General features: G+C 42.1%; 1 long non-coding RNA gene across 1 annotated transcript in view; it reads right to left on the reverse strand.

The window, feature by feature from the left end:
• Positions 1 to 1,786: 1,786 nt before the first annotated feature.
• LOC144614575 (uncharacterized) overlaps positions 1,787 to 18,433 on the reverse strand; it is a 120,349-nt gene continuing 103,702 nt past the window's right edge. Inside the window, exons 2-3 of the long non-coding RNA XR_013552410.2 lie at positions 2,726 to 2,913; positions 1,787 to 2,323 (exon numbers count right to left, since the gene is read on the reverse strand). This is a non-coding gene — a long non-coding RNA (uncharacterized LOC144614575). The remainder of the gene's footprint in view (positions 2,324 to 2,725; positions 2,914 to 18,433) is intronic.

Raw genomic sequence — 18,433 nt, forward strand, 5'->3', positions numbered from 1 at the left:
AGGGAGAAAAGCCACACGTTTCCAGGCTGATGTTTTCCGAAGCGCCTTTCTGGAGTGACTGGCGGCTGGAAGGACAAAGGGTGGGAGGCACCCTTGAAGTTTTGTGAAAGAAAATCAATCAAGAAAGATACACAAACCTGATTAGGAAAAGAAAAAATGTATGTTGTAATATATAGAGCAGCCTGTGAACGGGTGGCTGGTTCCTACAAGATTAGAGAAAATAACCCGAGGTTAGGGTTTCTTTCGCCTTCCACTCCGTGTGTGGAGTCACCCACCTGGGCGCTCCATCCCCCTGGCTCCAAGCAATTTGCTGAGAAAGAATATTTCTGCTGCTAAATGATCTCGCTCCCCAGTGGCTCCTGCGGCCACTAGCTCTGAGACAAACGACCTCGCTGGAGGACGGATGGGTGGCCGCCTTGGTGTTCAAGGGCCCTCACACAGCGCCCACGCCAAAGCCCGCCGTCTGCGCGTGGGGCGTTGGGAAGGGCTGTGGCTGGAAATGGAAAGGCAAGGCAAGAAGAAAAGGTTCCAGGTCTGCGAAGCCCTCGTTGGCAGAGGAGGTCTGCCTTCGGTCCGAGCCGGGGAGGGGATGTCTGGGTCAATGCATCTCGCTGCTTAGCTTTGAAGGTGCCAGCAAAATAGCCCGCCAGGCCAAAAGGACAGCGCAGGGGACGACGGCGCAGGGTGCCGGCTTATAGGAAACCTGAGGCTGGTTGGTGACCCTCAGGCCCGAAGTGCGGGAAAGGGGAGCAGACAGCAAGCCCCCGGCACCAAGCCCCCACCGCGAGGTCAACAGAGCACAGCCGCTGGGAAAATGTTCCTGACGCGATGGTCCCTGCCATTACAAGAACCACCTGCTTCCAGATTCCAAGTGGCTGAGTGACCAGGCACTGGCAGGTGTGCGTGGGGTCCAGCTCATTCTTCTCTCTGCCGCTGATGACGCCTCTTCCGCTTTTACTTTCGGCTCAGCCGGATTCCCTGGCCCTTTTGCTCAAGAGTCGGATATTTTGATATCCAAATTCAATGAACAATAGGCACAGATGTGGGAGATTAACAAAAGATGTTGACTTTTGCCTTTGTTCAGCCAAACACTGGAACACATTTCCTCCTTCATTTCCTCTTTGTACTCATTATCGTGTAGAGGAAGTAATCTGGTGGTTTGGTTTTGGTAACCTGTTTATTGCTAAACTTGTGTTCTTCTGCCTGGCACTAACCCCCTGGGGGTCTGGCTAGTAATTACCCTGGTGGGAAGGTGGCCGCCGTCCCCAGCGCCAGACCGGCTGGTGCAATGCAGTGTCAACATAGACACAGGAGCTGAACAGCTGTCTCTTACTCTCGCAGCAAATTAAATGCATGTTAAAAGATTATCTCCTGCATTTATCATAACAAGATTTTGCATTTATGTCTTTCTTTCTTTTTAAATAGGAATAAAGATCTCATATACATTTTCTAATTTATTATCTAGTATTTATTATAGGAAGAGAGTTTTGTCTAATCTCAACTCGTTAAAATCACATATTATTCACAATAACCCACCACTGAAGGCTCATCATGGTAGCAAGAAAAAATAAAAAAGTGTTTTTAAAATGAAACTTCATTTGAAGCATTTCTCTTTGGAGACAGTCCAACGTGTTAAAGAAAGGAGTGGAACGTGTGTAATAAAATACCTTGGCAAAGAAAATTTGCTGGAAGAAAGGAAGAAAGGAAGGGAGGGAGGGAGGAAGGAAGGAAGGAAGGGAGAGAGAGAGAGAGAGAAATGGAAGGAAGGAAGGAAGGAAGGAAGGAAGGAAGGAAGGAAAAGAGAGAGAGAGAGAGAGAAAGAGGAAAAAAATGGAAGGAAGGAAGGAAGGAAGGAAGGAAGGAAGGAAGGAAAGGAGGGAGGGAAGGAAGGAAGAAAGGAAGGAAAGGAGGGAGGGAGGGAAGGAAGGAAAGAAGGAAGGAAAGAAGGAAGAAAAATAAATATCAAGGAGAATTCAAATACTTTACAAAAAATAAAGTAGGAATTCTGTGGCCCAATAAAGAAAGAGAAGGGGAAAAAATCAGGCCAAGAACTTCCCCACTTTCTCTCTGGTTTTTAAGCATGATCTCTAACTCACACGTGTCTTGTTATCCGAGTGAAGCAGTTCTTTGCCTCCCTCGTGTTCCAGCCAGAACTGATTTTCAGATCATTATTATATGCACAAAGAGGCGACAGCGTGGCATGTGTAATTCTCATGAATGTCACCCCATCCACAGCAGGCCATCGGAGCGAGGTTATGAATACTCGGTTTGCTGAGTGAGATGATCCTGGCATCAGCTCTGTGGCATTTTCCACATGTTTAGCCTGAAAGAAGACATTTGTTTGGACTATATGCTTCTGTGTACTTTTTTAATGCAATAAAATTGACAGATGACTCCTTTTTGCAACAGGTTTGGAGAAGGAAAATGTGGTGACTTTACCCTCCCCTTTCTTCTTGATGGCTGTTTAGACAGCAGTCTTAAAAAATCACTAGTCACTAAAATCCCTCATGCCCATTTCATATTGTGTTGATTCATATTAAATTCATGACAACAAAAAAGCAACTTGAGGCACTTTTGGAAATGACCGCTCTTTAGTGTGCCTCCCCATCCTCCGGGCTCGGTGGGCCCAGCGCCCATAAAGCTGCCTGCTGTCTTGTGTCATGAAAAGAAACAGCTTTGCCTGGGAATGCCATTACTGTGTAATGAGGCATGCAGCAAAATATACCTTCAGCAGCCACTTGATGAAGGCTTGCTGACACACCAGACCAGACAGAAATGTTTTTTTGTATGTTCTTCCTTATTTTGTCCATCAATCACATCATTAGTCAAAGCAGACAAGCCTGTCAGCCGGGCCCAGATGCGGAGTGGCAGGCGATCAGCGGACAGGTGTTCCGGCTCCCCCAAAACGAAATCCTGAAATGAGAAAGGAACCAAGACCTTGTGTTCAAGGGCTGGAATGTCAACGAGAGAGAAAAGACACGGAGGGGAGGAGTTCGGAAGCCGGGCTTCCGAGGAGCTGACCGGCGGCGTGGCCCCCTGGAACTGCCCGGCTGAGCCGCTACAGCAAGAACAAAGCCCATTCATTTCCCGTGGCCAGTGAAGTATTCAGATACAATATTCAAAGACCATAAATGAAAGAAGGTTCCCTCATGACCCTCCCTGGTGTCCCAAATGCATAAATTTGGGTTGGGTAGTTCAGATGCCCTAGGGCCACCCAGACTCCTGGGGCTGCCTCCCTGGGGCTGGCTGGGAAAACACAGGCTCCGCCCAGCCAGCATGCACAGTAGCATCGCTCATTTCCAGGGACTTCAGCCTCCCCTCTGCTGGCAGCCACCCCTCCTCCCCAGCACATTCTAGAGTGTCTTCCTTTGGGGCATTGTTTTTGCAATGCTTTCTGTCTGGAACTTAACAGGTTAATGAAACTAACCATATGGAGTCATCCTCAATGGTTAATTTCCAGCTTTTCAAGCAAGCCCCCAAATGAATTTGCGTAATGAGCTCCTTGCTCAGTCACCCCCTAGTTACCAAGAAGGACTAGCTAATCAAGCCCCCACCCGCTCTGGCCTTTTCAGCCACGGTGGCCAACGTGATACTTTGTGAAGGTCCAGCTGAATTGTGATTTTAGCATGCACCATTTTTGGTGTTTGGTATTTGTTTTTGGTGTTTCATTTTTAGAATAGACGTTGCTTTGTAAAACTGTTTTAGATTTACAAAAGAAAGAAAGAAAGAAAGAAAGAAAGAAAGAAAGAGAAAGAAAAGAAAAATTAAGAAGGTAAAACCAAATTCTCATTCATGCAGTTTCCCTTATGATTAAATCTTAAATGAGTGTGGTCCATTTGTTACTCTCAGTGAACATCATCATTGTATGTATCAATGTATCGATACATCATCATTGACTATCCATGCTTTATTCAGATTTTGTTAGCGTTTTACCTAATGTCCTTTGTCTGTTCCGGGACCCCATCCAGGACCCCACATTACATTCAATTGTCACGTCTCCTTAGGCTCTGAGTTGTGGCAATTTCTCAAACTTTCCTTGATTTTGATGACCTTGACAGTTTTGAGGAGTAGTACATGTGCCATTTTTGATAAGTCATTTTTTTAAAATTTAGACTATGTGTGCGCACAACATCTTTTACACTTCAATAAATAATAGTGCTGAGAGGGGGGGAGGGGGAGCCTTAGGAGGGGCGGAAGGGAAGGAATTAGGCCCACGGAAAGGTCAGAAGTCTTTATACAGCACCAGGGAGAAGACGCCGACACTCCAATCTTTCCCAGCGTTGACCTTTCCGAAGATGTGCTGAGCAGGAAGGGGGTGATACCTGATACAAGATTCAAACCCACACTCCCACCTTTAAGCGAGAATTAAATCTGCAGATATTTCCTCTGGGGTTTCCAAAAGGGAAGCAAGCACATCATTAATCTAACCAGCCATCGGATGCCACCATGGCCTGGTGTCGTGTATCTGGACTGATGTTTGGGTGAGCGGGGGCTGCGACGACGTCAGGTTAGGGTGACGTGACAGTGCAATAGGGCTGCGGGCCCAGGAGGACCAGGGCTGTGGCCCATGTGGGGGCCTGACATCGCCCGGCCTCCCGGGTCGGGGACAGAAGGTGGCATGTAAACCCATCCCTTTGCCGATGCTTCTCAGGCCCTGTCTTCCCCTCTGCAGTTCCCTGTTTCTTGCCTCTTGCCTTTTCTATCCTTCTCCACAATCTCAGAGGAGCCAGGGAAGGAAGAGGCGATCGGTTTGGGAGGTGTGTGGGCACTTTTGCTGATTAAGAAAGACCGTTCACTTCTTTCCTGTGTCTCGGGGTCTTAGCCGGGGAAGAAATAGCGTCTCTTAAAGGGCCTACGATTGCCAAGGCAGCAAAATGCACACCAGCTTGGTGCCCACTGCATCCCACCAAGAGCCCGATGCCACACATAAGTGATGTTGTTCAATTACACTTTACAATTCATCCTTGCAAGTACCCCAGCTTTTTCCAGCTCATACACATGTTTTATGAGCCTGCCTTTCACCCAGAAGGTCTACAGAAAGTAAAATAAATGAATCCAACACTCGATTCAGCCTGGATCATCTGACATTTATTCTTAGATGGGACAAGTGACAATTTGAAAGCTATTCTCACACTGTAGGAACTTCCAAGCCTCATGTGCAGTATATAATCAGTCAATCAATCAATCTTATGGAGCACCTACTGGGTGCTAGTCCGAGTAGAAAGACCGGTCCCTGCCCTCAGTGACCTTCAGATAGTTAGAGAAACCGGACTGCATTTTTCCCTTTTTGACTGTTGATTAGATAGGAAATTTCCCCTGATGCAGTGACAGTCAACCCAGAGAGGGTAATATCATAAGATACGAGAAAGAGAAGGAGAAAGAGAAAGAGAAAGAGAAAGAGAAAGAGAAAGAGAGAGAGAGAGAGAGAGAGAGAATACAGATGTGCAGAGAGAGGCTGAAATGAATACAAGACCAGAGGTCCCAGAGAAAAGGCAGCTATATTTCTGGATTCCACCCCTCCTGCTGTCCAGGGACATTTCCTACCCATGTTTTCAGAGAAATACCCTACAACCTTCCATAACCTCCATTTTTGCTTAAGCAAGGCCGGGGAGGGATATGTTTTCTGTCTCAAATGTCCCTTACTAAGACCACATCTACCAAATGGGCCGTTAAGTGCAAGAGAATGTACTCTAAGTCAGAGCAAGGAGCAACAGTAGGGAAGATACATCAGAGAGGAGACCAGAGAGCTTTTAAGTGTTTTAAAGACTCAGATAATTAGAAAAGAACAGGTTACTTCACATTCAGAACACCAAGAATAAATGTGAAATCAGTTGAGTGGTTTGTGCCTTCCAAAGATATTACAGGTGGGGCGCCTGGGTGGCTTGGTCGGTTAAGCGTCCGACTTCAGCTCAGGTCATGATCTCAGGGTCCGGGAGTTCGAGCCCCGCGTCAGGCTCTGTGCTGACAGCTCAGAACCTGGAGCCTGTTTCAGATTCTGTGTCTCCCTCCCTCTCTGCCCCTCCCCTGTTCATGCTCTGTCTCTCTCTGTCTCAAAAATAAATAAATGTTAAAAAAAAAAAAACAAAGATACTACAGGAAATACGGTAAAAAAAAATGTGTAAAATCAAAGAGATGCACTGAATATCTCAGCTTCTTCACTAGGACATGGAAAAGTCTTCTGGTTCTCCCAGACCCTGCATTCAGGCACCTGCCATTCTGCAGATCCCCTGTAGATGCATTCCCTAGGCACCTCATTGCCTGTCCACCTTGGCCCTCAGCACAAGGTCAGAGGTGTGAGGTAGCAGCAGACTGTATCCTCAAAGACAACTTCACTCTGTCCTTCCCCCCAAAAGAAAAGATTTGGGGAAAAAGGTTTATTTTCAATAAAATCTTACATTAATGATGCTAATATAAGAAAGCATATAGTTCTCATAGACAAGGTGTGTGTGTGTGTGTGTGTGTGTGTGTGTGTGTGTGTGTGAGTTGTTTTGTGGGGGTGTATAAGAACTTGAAAACCTCCAGCTGTACAAGTTCACTGGACCAGAACCCAGAACATTCCTCCGCTTTTAGAAGCACCTCTTGATGTGCTTTGGAGGCAAAATCATGCTCTCAGATTGTTTGGGTCTTCCTTCCCAGTGCCTTGAGCTAGACCATGGGAGCATGTCCAATGGTTCAATTACCAGCCCTCAGAGTAATACCATAATGGCCATCATTTACTGGGTCTTATAAAAGGCCAGGTATTGCTGGCCCCTTCTGAATGCTACCATCTGAACACTAGCCATGCAAAGTGGGAATTAGTATCCCCACTTTCATAAGAGACTGAGAAAGGCTACATGATTTACAGGAGCCCAAGACTCTGCCAGTGGTGATGTCTAGATGCGCTGTTGGTCTCAAGGGGCCTCTGACTGCCGCGACGTCATGCTGTGCGCCTGAATGTTCAAGAGCAATGGGCAGAATTCACGCATCCAAGACCATGGGATTTAGAGAGTCCAGCACCGCAGCTCATCAGTTTATAAATGCCTTATTAGTGAGCTTTTGCAGGAAGTTTCAGTGTAGCAAGGTATATTTCTATTTATACTGGGAGCAAATAGAAAGACTTACTATTGCTCAATAAGTGGAGAGGAAAATTGAGGGAAGCCTCGGATAGGTGTTAAGGTCAGAAATATGGTTTCATTCATTCTGTTGACCGAGTTCATTATGAAGCGTGACTGCTAGGATCGCCAAGCCGCTGAAGAAAATGGGAAAGCAATACCTCCAAGGTCCCTGAGACCATCCTGCACTCGAGTACCGACGCATGGGCATGGGGACCTGGTGTGCCCTCGAAAAAGACAGGTAATGTTTCAAGCGCTCAGAAAATGCAATATGCCGCTTGATGCTCTGTCAAACAATCGCATCCCAGCTCCTTTAACAGCACAGGATGTGAAGAATAGCCAACTGCCTCAGCATGCCCTGCTGGAGGCCCCGGGGACGGCATGGAGCTCCAAGTCAGGGGGTCTGCGTGAGGCGGGACGCTCTTCCAAAATGCCAGTCCAAACGCTGTCACTGATCTCCACTCAGCTGGCTGCCAGGCATGCTGTGGATAGCACCAAAGGTTATGCCAGCATTGCCTTTCCAGAGAGGCTGGGGGCTTAGTGGTGAGTAGGGGCACCTTGTCACAGGATTCCTGGAATGTTCTGCTTGTCCTGAGTCAACAGAAAGATGTTTTCCACTATAGTGCCTCCCTGCATTCCCAGCATGCCTGGAGTTGGGTCACCCTGGGCTGCTGAGCACATATGTCCCCATGTATTTGTGGCTGCAGAAGCCCAGATGCCCCTGAGGCTCAGGCCTGTCCTCATAGACCTCTCCCGTCCCACCTGGAGACAGTCCAATGTGAGCAGATCGGATGGAGACACGGAGGTGCCCTCGGCAAGGCCCCTTCGCACTGGTGTATTCAAATATTTTTCAGCATTTATTCAGTGAAGGAGGGAAGAAAGTGATATTTATTTGTAAAATTGCATACATTCATTTTTTCAATTTTATGTCATGACTATATCAACATAAAACTATAACTAAAAATTAAACATCACCGAAGTACATAGAATAAATGTGTAAGTCCCCAAATATACTTAACCCCACTGCCGTGTCCCTCCCAAATTATGGAACCATTAGATGTACATCTTTCCAGTCATCTTGTCTACCCCTTTCCATAAACATATATAATATATATGTGTGATATAATATAAATATAATACATATTATATATCATGTTAATTATATATTAAATATATAATAGGATTTTCACATAAGTAAAGATGTATCATACATATTACCCTGTATCCTGATTTTTGTTACTTAATTCATTAGCCAGATATTTCAAAACCAATACTCATTATTTGTTTAACAGCTGTTTAATATTCCATAGCATGGGCATGCCATAATTTATTATAAAACATTTAAGGCACTTCTATTTTTTTCATTATTACAAATAAGACTCTGATATAGAATCTTGTATGTAAGTCTTTGAACATTCATGGAAGTGCTTCTGTAAACTACATTTCTAAAATTAGGATTAATTGTTTGAAGGGCGTGAACACTTTAAAATCAGATGCCTTTATCAAATGGTAGATGTCATGGTGTATTTTTTATATCCTTGCCTGCTCAGGATATACTAGTTGTTTAAAATTTTGCCATTATAAGGTATAAAAACAGACAATCTTGTTTTGTTTCATTTTTTGAAAGGGAAAGAGAGCTCAAGCAGAGAGAGGACGGAGGGAGAGGGAGAGAGAGAGGATCTCAAGCAGGTTCCATGCCCAGTGCAGACCCAAACTCAGGGCTTTGATCATGACCTGAGTTGCAATTGAGAGTCAGGTGCTTAACCGACTGAGCCACCCATGTGGCCTCAAAATAGGAATGCTTTGAAATAAATTATTGTAAATATTGCTCCCAATATATCATTTGTCTTTTCTGCAGAAGATTTTGTTTGTTTTAACGCAGCCAAATATGTTCATGTATTTGTTCAGAGGCCCTGAACAAATATTTAGGAGTACTTTCTATACTGTAAGATTATTTTCCTTTAATTGTGTTTATGAACTTTTAAACCTATGTTGAAATTTTGTATATTATGAAACAGGTCTAATTTTTTTTTTTTTCAAATGAATCTCTGACTATCTTCATCATTGGGTGATTGGTCTAGTCTTTCCTCTTCCAACCACAGTGCTGCCTTTGTCATAAACTAAACCCTCACATGGTTCTATTTCTTCCCTCTTCAGTTTATGCCATTGAGCTCTTTCTTCTGTAAGATCACGTGGCTGTGACTGCCATACTCTTAGATTAAGGGTGGAAATTTGGTGGGGAAATTAGTTCTCCCACATCAGTCTTCTTTTTTCAAAATTGTCCTCATGATTCTTCAGTAATGTCTCTCCCATATGCTCTCAGAATCTGCTTGTCACCTTTCTTTAAAAATCTCTTACTGGGATTGAATTGGGAGATGTATCAGACATATTGTGTCCCAATAACACACCTCAGCAACCCTCTTTGTTCCAAATACTGCTGGATTATTTCCTAAAATAAACTCCCTGCAGGCAAATCCTTGTCTCAGTCTTTGCCTCCTGGGGAAGAAGTCCCCAGCCCAAGAAAGGAGAGCACTGAGTATTGAATAGACAATTAATGTGGGGAGACTTGACAAGTTTGCATTATTATTGCATTATCTTCCTAGCTCTGAGGACTCTTCAGTTAATGTTCTCTCCTTTGTAAGCATGTATAGTTTTGTTTTTACAAGTCCTGCACATGTCCTGTTAGCTTTTTTCCTGGATGTTGTATGTGTCTTGTAGCTATGCAATGGGATATTTTCACTGCGTATTTCCTAGCTGTTCTTGTTGTTGTTTAGAAATTCTCTTTTTATATATTTATCTTGTATCCAGCTACCTTCAAATAATAATTCCAAGGAATTTACCTAAATTTGTCGGATATGTAAACTTATTAATTATAAGTGGTAACAGATTTTTTCTGTTACAATGTTTTATCTACTCCCTTAATTTCAGTTTTGTATTTAGTGGCTAAGACTTCAGCGAGTATCTTATCCAGTTTCTTAAGAAAACCAAATAAAATATTCCGAACTTTACATCATTGATTTGTGTTTCTTAACCTTTTAGTTGTGTTAAGAAGGTTTTTTTTCCCCCTTTCTTAGTTTACTATGGGTTTTTAAAATCATGAATGAGAGATTAATTTTTACTTAAGGCCTATTCATATGGCATGTCTTTTTAAATCTATTAATTTTATTGATTGCAGAGATAGATTTCTGAAGGTGTAACTGTCCTTCCGTTCCCAAGAGAAGCTCAACTTAGTAACGAGTTTCATGATTATGTCTTATTTTGAGTTTTTGTATCTATGCTCATGCATTTAAAAAAATTAGTTTTCCTTTTTATACTACTTTTATCTTCTTTTAGTGACAGGGAAATATTATCATTACAGAATGAGTTGGGAAGGTTTACTGTGAAATATAAGAATTATCTGTTTTATTAGAGTTTTAGTACAACTTATCTATAGATGGTATAGGTCTGGTGACATTTTTAGGAAAACTGTTATCTTTTTCCTTTGCTATTAAAAAAAAAAAATCTCCTACAAATTCTGCTTTTCTAAGGTGGTCCACTTGAATCAATCTTACTGATTTGTATTGACTAGAAAATGTTCGATTTTGGCTACATTTTAGAATATAATAATATTCACTTAATTCTATAATATCTTCAAAAGAAATTATATTCTTTCCTTGTTTCTCTTATCATCTACCTTACATATATTAATTTTGACCATACTGGACAGACATTTTTTTTGTCTTTTAAAAGAGAAAGATATTAAAGCTAATGATGCTTTTTGTTTCTTTAAATTTCATAAATTTTGTATTTGTTACTGTCATCAATGTTTTCCTAATTTGTTTAGGTTTATACTGCTATCTTTCCAGCTTCTTGAGTTACATATTTGGTTTATTTAATTTCAACTATTTTAATTTTCTAGTTCATACACTTAAAATTCATTTTTTACACTTTTTAATCTTTATTATTTATTTTTGAGAGACAGTGAGAGAGACAGAATGTGAATGGGGGGAGGGCCAGAGAGAGTCGGAGAAACAGAATCCAAAGCAAGCTCCAGGATCTGAGCTGTCAGCACAGAGCTTGATGCGGGGCTCGAACTCACGGACTGTGAGATCATGACCTGAGCCAAAGTCGGACACTTAACCACCTGAGCCACCCAGGTGCCCCTATACACTTAAAATTCGTATAGTTTTCTCTAATTTCTTTTAAAAATATTTGCGTGACTTATTTTCATTGTGAATTTATTATTTTGATTTTATCTCCTTTTTAACTCAAGGATTATTTTAGAAATCTCGACTTTTAATGTGATCTGTTTTTATGATCCACAGCATTTCTGATTTGAGGAATTTATAGAAATTTTCCTTGTGGCTTAATGCATGGTAACTTTTGTAAATATTTCATGTGTGTTTGACACTAATGTGAGTTTTTCTATGTGCTTAGACAAAGTGTGTGCATATATACAAACATATATATTGTCAGACTTATTATTAATTATTCAAATATTTGATAACAGTACTCAACTTTATTTTCCCCTAGAGTTATTAAGATATAATTGACATACAGTGTCGTGTAAGTTTAAGGTGTACAATTGGCTCTCATTTTTATTTTAGTCTGTGTGTTCTTAATTTATTGAATTCTAAGAGAAGTCAGGCAAATATCTGGATTTATTACATTATTTCTATATTTCCATTATTTTTGCTTTATGGGTTATGAAGCTATGTTCTTGGGTATATATAGTTACCTTTCATAAGATGAACTGAGACCTCTCATCCAATATGCTACTTCTACCTGGGGTACGTGAAAGAGTTTGATGCGCCCTGAATGGAGGCATCGTTCCAAGAGAAAATTTTGGTAAGTTTGGTAAAGAACAGATTCTGAAGGCTTTTCAGTGCTATGCTATAAGTTTTGGCTTTTGTTTGCTATGTCATGAAGTCAGCAAAGGGTTTCACCATGGTCATGATGTGATCAGATGTTTTGTCTTAGAACGCTCACTCTGGCTGAATTATGAGAATGATGGTATGAGAGGGTGGACAGACTGACAGCCGGAGGTGTCTCCCTCATCATCAACTTCATCCTTGTTGAAGAAGTTTCCTATGGAAGGTCATAATGAGAAGAGAAGGCACACATTTAAAGACATACCCTTCACCAACCCTTAGGATCCACACAGCCATTTCACAGAGTAGCAGATCTCACAAGCCAATTGACCACAGAGGCCACGGGTAAAGGTCCTCAGAGAACTCAAGCATTCAATGTCGCCGATAAAAGACTTTTGCCGGAAAGGAGATTATGAAACCCTCAGCCTGGAGGGACAGTTCAGGCTGGAAACATGGTGAAACTTCCAAATTGCATAGCAGATTGATAAATGATGAGCCCACACTTGGTTATTAGGAAAGACAAAACATATCAGAGGCACTGTCCCAAAGCAGACATTCAGAAGGACAAGCAGTGTCAGTATCACATCTGAGAGGCTAGATGGGTCAAGTGGGTGGCCATCTGGAGCTCTCCGCTTCCTCCTGACCCATAAAGAACGAAAGTGGCACAACAATATCAATATGGTCTGTCCATGCTGTCACTGCCTCCTTCCTTCCCTCCTATAGTCGGGGACAAGTGGACAGACATGAACCCTAAGCACCACCCAAGCATTGGTAAGCTGTGACTGAATAGCTGTCTTCTTAGAGGAATGCTTGTCCCTCAAATTCAGGAACAACTTGGTTCGCCTATCACTCAGAAAACAATGCCCAGGCAGCCCTCATGATGCAATAGCAGACAGGTAAGCAGGTGTATCTCTGTGCAATGACCTCCTCAGAAGCACAGTTACTTACCCCCTACGAAGGAAGCGCATCAAAATGAAGCTATATTTCTCTGACAGAAGCTAACAAAATATAGAATGTTCTGGCGAGGGAGAAAGAAGAAAAACAAGAGAATAAATTAAACTTGGAGTTTCAATGTTGACCTTGAGTTTTCCGTCTGTTTTCAGAACTTGGGGTTCAAGCAACGTCTGTTTCCAATTAATTTTATTCTTTGTCATTTTCCTTAAAGGAAAACACGCCTTTAGAATCAAGAGATTCTCTGTATTGAAAAGTAAATAAAGACCGACAAAAGTGCCACCGTTTAGAATCTGCTTTTTGCCACAGGGGAAATGTGCCATTTGTGACAAAGGGGTATTAAGAGGGGTGCAAATATCTGTTATTGTTTCATAGAACAGTTTTCCTCTTCAGAAAAGTTATGTAACTAGCAATTCCGAGAAAGCGGTCATCAGATTATGTTTGGTAGAAACTGATGCCACAAGCATATATATGTATTTTGTTTGACTGAAAAGTGTTTTCAAAGTTTGAATTCTTTCTTAGTGCCAATACTCTAGAATCAAGAGATTTCACGTAAAGATCTGAACTCCACTTTCATTTTGAAAGCTATGGAGATCTGATAATATTTCACAAATGGCAGCTGCCCTTTGGATGGACACACCCTTCTTCACCATAAGCTCGCTCTTCAGGCCCTGGAGGCAGGTGCCGCGTGGCATTAACTTTGCATGACGCTTCTACGTGAGAGTAGAATTAAACACGTGATACCCAGGTGGCTACCAAAGTAGAAAAAGAACAGCTATGCTAAGCCTGAGGGTTTCAGGATAACTGGTGTGTGTCACACCCAGCTTTATTCACCGTGTCACTCATGCAGCCTCTGTCAGCTTGGGGCACCTGGGTGGCTCAGTCAGTTAAGCATCCGACTTTGGCTCACAATTCATGAGTCTGAGCCCTGCATCGGGCTCTGCTCTGACAGTGAGGACCCCTGCTTGAGATTCTCCCTCTCTCTCTGCCCCTACCCTGCTTGCACTCTATCTCTCTCAAAATAAATAAATCTACCTAAATATATATATATATATACAAAGCTGAGCTTAAGTAAAGAAATCTTCAGGGCCCCTGGGTGACTCAGCCAGTTAAGTGTCTGATTCTCAATTTCAGCTCAGGTCATGATCTCACAGTTTGGGGGATTCATCCCCACCTCGGGTTTGTGCTGACAGTGTGGAGCCTGCTTGGGATTCTTGGGATTCTCTCTCCCTCTCTCTGAGCCTCCACCCCACTCACACTGTCTTTCTCTCTCCCAAAATAAATAAATAACATATATATATATATATATATATATATATATATATATATAGTTGAAATATATATATATAGTTGAAATATATATATATATAGTTGAAATATATATATATATATATATATATATATATATGTTTGAAAACAGAACACATGGATTAAAAACATTGATAGAACATCTAGAAATGAAAAGCATAGTAAAATTAGTGGATGGTTTAAGAAGTAGATTAGACAGAGTTTAGGATAAAACATCAAAAGTACATGCCTGTGAGTTATAAATAAACTTGAAATTATCTTTCTTTATTCCTTGTCATCTGTATCTTTAAAAGGACGATAGAACAATAAGTATTACTGAGGACTCAGAAGTGTCTACCCAATGAGGCCTTGTTCCATAAATGTAACATGTAGCCACAGCACCATTCTCACCCCCAAGGCATTTAATACGAATGCAGTAATATTAGGTAATATACAGTCCATATTTATATTTATCCATTTGTCCTATAAATACACCTATGGCTCTTTTTTTTTCTTTCAGGATCCAATCAAAGATCTCACATGTGCCTTTGGCCCATGTCTCTTTTGTCTCCTCTTACTTATAACTGTTCCCCCACGCTTTTATTTTCTTGCTCCAATAGCATTGACACTTTTGAAGCATCCAAGCCAGTTATCCTGTGAAACATCGACCAGATCCGGATTTTTCTAATACTTCTTCATGGCTGGATTCTCATTAAACATATCAGTAAGACAATCACAAAGAGAAGAAGGCCACTGCAAAGTACCCTGAACTTCAGTTAGCAAGCGGGTGTTGGTTGTGTTATCAATAATTAGTAATTCTGAAATTATTGTGTGCATACTGCAACTAAGAGGGGGGAACATCCAAATATCATTAGTGTGATTAGCATTGCTGGGAGCTAGAATTTTCACCGAGAAAGGACATGCTAATGTGGATTAGAGGACAGTGAGGGAAATACCTGTGGCATTGCAATTGAGTTGGAGGGATTCGTATGGAGTCATGATTTGGTTAAAGAAAGACAAGGAAAGAAGTAAAAAAGTAACACTATGTTTTCTAGCTCTTTCCATTGATATGGCCTAGAAGCAATGACCATCCGGTAGCAATGAGCACACCCGAACCCAGATCTTAGTTTGCAAACGCCATTCTCCGCTACAAGGAACCAGGGTTTCTGGAAGAAATGGCTAATTCCAGCTCTGGGACGAAAGGGGCAAGCTGACTGTGGAACAGCTTGTGACAGAAAGCAAGGAAGTCCTCAAGCCAAAGGGGTTCCTAGTGACCAAATTTGAAGGCAATTTGAGCTTCAAAGAGAATAAAGGCAGTAATGGATTATAGCATACTGACTAAAAAAGAATCCAGGAGTCTATGGTGATACATTCTTATTTTACATATCAACACCAACTAATAATTGTAGAAGTAATGACCAAATTAGAAAAATCACCACTTGGCAACCAGGAATGCAGTAACTGACTCAGTCATGGATTGTTCGAAAATCATTGGTTGAAAAGCCACTGGGGAACAGGATATTTCCATGATTTCTAAAAATTGTCCCACAGATTATTCACTACTTATAAAAATCACAAGATGATTTCTCTAGTGGAGAGACTGGGAAGTTACGGCTTTAACCAGGTGAACAATCTTAGCATCACTTAATTAATAGACAAATCGACATCCCAGTCCTCCTGATGTGATGCCACAGGAAGAGGAGTGGCTCTTATGCATTCTATTTGTCCCCAGAAGCTGATGTTTTCTGACAAAATGCAGAGGAAGGAAGTATAGTGCATCCACAAAATGAAGGCAGAAAAGGACCCCACACTTCTCAGGGGCTGAACTTCACTCCCAGGCACCCTGCTTTTTCTTCTCTCAAGATCCCTTCTACATGGTACTAATCGTCCTTCCCTGGGGTTTCCCAATATAAGGCGGTCAGGGTCCAGCTGTAGCTATTATTTAAAGCCGTGACAAAAGGCACCCGTCTGGCATAAGAACATTTCATTGACACTTAAAAAATGGGTCCTGAGCTCTTCTGAATTTGAATTAGCAACTAGACCCAACCACAGATGAGTGGGGGTATTTCTTCTCTGTTCGTGTCCCCACAGCCAGGACAAGCAATCCAGCTTCACGGGAGTCTCAGGGCTGGGTGTTAAGAATGTTGCCTGGCGGGGCACCCATTAAGCGTCCGACTTTTGATCTTGGCTCAGGTCATGATCTCACAGTTCAGGAGTTCGAGCCCGGGCTCTGCCCAGTTCGAGCCCAATGCATCGGGCTCTGTGCTGATGGCGTGGAGCCTGCTTGAGATTCTGTCTCTCCTTCTCTCTGCCGCACTCCCACTTGTGCTCTCTCTCTGTCTCTCAAAATAAATAAATAAACTTAAAAAAAAAGAAAAGATAGAAAGAAAGAAAGAAAGAAAGAAAGAAAGAAAGAAGAAAGAAAAAAGAAAGCAAGCTGCCTTGAGCCCCGTGGTTGGAAGATTTGATTCACTACCTCTCCTCGGATCCCAGGGTTGGCATGAATTGTCTCAGGATTTCAGTGATGCAGGTGGCCTTCTCTTGCCTCTAGGGCAAGGGACTGGGCTTCCATTCAGCCCTGGAGGGGCAAGAGGTTCTATGTCTTTCTGCTTGTCCTTATCTTACCTTTCACAGGATCTTTTTCGGCAGGTTGTAAAATACATCCTCTGTCCCAGGAGATTCTCTGTGCACTGCAGTCCATCTAAACAAATATGTATTTACAACGGGTTCTTTTTTAAAACATGCATTATGTGCCTAATAGACGGAAATGACTCTTTGGGGGAAGCACGGCATAGATCCCGGCAGTTTCTTGTTGTCTATAACATTCACCTCTTTTATATGGCTATTTATTTTTCTGCTGGTTTGGATGGTAAGAGGGGCTATGAGGAGGAAAAATCATATGCCCACATACAAACTGCAATATATAAAACCAAGAGATTGGGCATGCGGTACTAATGACTTTGGAGGCAGATGTGAATTTGAGCTCTGCACTGCAAAAAATCAAAAGGGGGGGAAAAAGACTTTTCATCTTGGTTGTGAGTTTCTTTATATGTGTAAAGTGTGGGGGTATCCCTGTGGCAGAATGCTCTTGGCTATTAGGTGAAGGGAAACCCGACCCAAATGGAATAAGCAATAGAGAGACCCTGTCGTCTCAAACACCAACAAGCCTAGGAACAAGCCAGCTCCAGGGATGCCTAATCCTACAGTTCAACCATGTCCCAGGACCTGTGGGATTTTCATTCTTTCACGTCTCTCCCTTCCATGTAACAGTTCATGGTCCCCACAAGAAGCCTGCCACCATTCTGTCACAGGAAGACTCGATGATGGCCGGCAGGGGAAGAGAGGCCACTTCTCCTTTCTTGTACACTTTGTATGCTTTCGAAGCAACACAGCCTTTCCTTTGGGTAGGATCCCCTTGACACCTCGTTGTAGGCCTGTGGCTAAAGTGATCACCGGTAAGCAAAATACGCAATGATCGGTCCTGATCAGACGTGGTCAAGTTCTTTTTTTTTTTTTTTTTTTTTTATTAAGCAGATTACATGTATCGGTACGTATGCTATTAGAAATTTAACTGGTAAATTTAAAAATATTAATTCACTTCGAAAAGAAAAATAAACCCATAGTTTCTTGATGTACATAGTATCTAGTTCTGAAAAATAACTATATTTTCCCAGACGAAAAAAAAAATAAGTGAGAGAAATGGTACTCTTTTTAATTTTTGTAAGATTTTCAATGCCTGGCTTCATAGAAGGCAGCCTGATTCTCAGATCTGGGTTTGCAGCCAATATGTGGTTTGGTTGAAGTACATAAAGAAATCGGGCCTCATAAAGAAATGTAGTTGCAAAAGGGAGGAGCGTTCTAAAAATCTCCTGAGCTAGCTTTGGACACTCTTCTTTGCTACTATACTAAAACTCACCAAGCGGTAGCTTTTCGAAGATTAGGTGCAGTGTGGAATCAGAAGCCCCATCAAAGAATTTTTCATGCTCCGTTAAGACAGTGGGAGCTTTCAAGCTCAGGGTGGCAAATACAATTTTTCTAAAATTATACTTTTAGTCTGAAAGCTTGCTTGTCATCATTGGCAATGGGTACTGTTAACTGTTTTCCTTTGTTCACTTTTGAGAAGGTATCTGCCCGTACCCAAGTCTGAATAACCATAGCGTGTCTGACATTAAATAAAGGAAAAACGGTGTTCCATGAAAGAAGCCAACGGGGCCCCCTCACAGCTCGAACTGTTGTCCAAGAGCATTTCCTTGA

Source organism: Panthera onca, chromosome E2 (genome assembly GCF_046562875.1).
Source record: "Panthera onca isolate mPanOnc1 chromosome E2, mPanOnc1 haplotype 2, whole genome shotgun sequence".
Taxonomy (NCBI): domain Eukaryota; kingdom Metazoa; phylum Chordata; class Mammalia; order Carnivora; family Felidae; genus Panthera; species Panthera onca.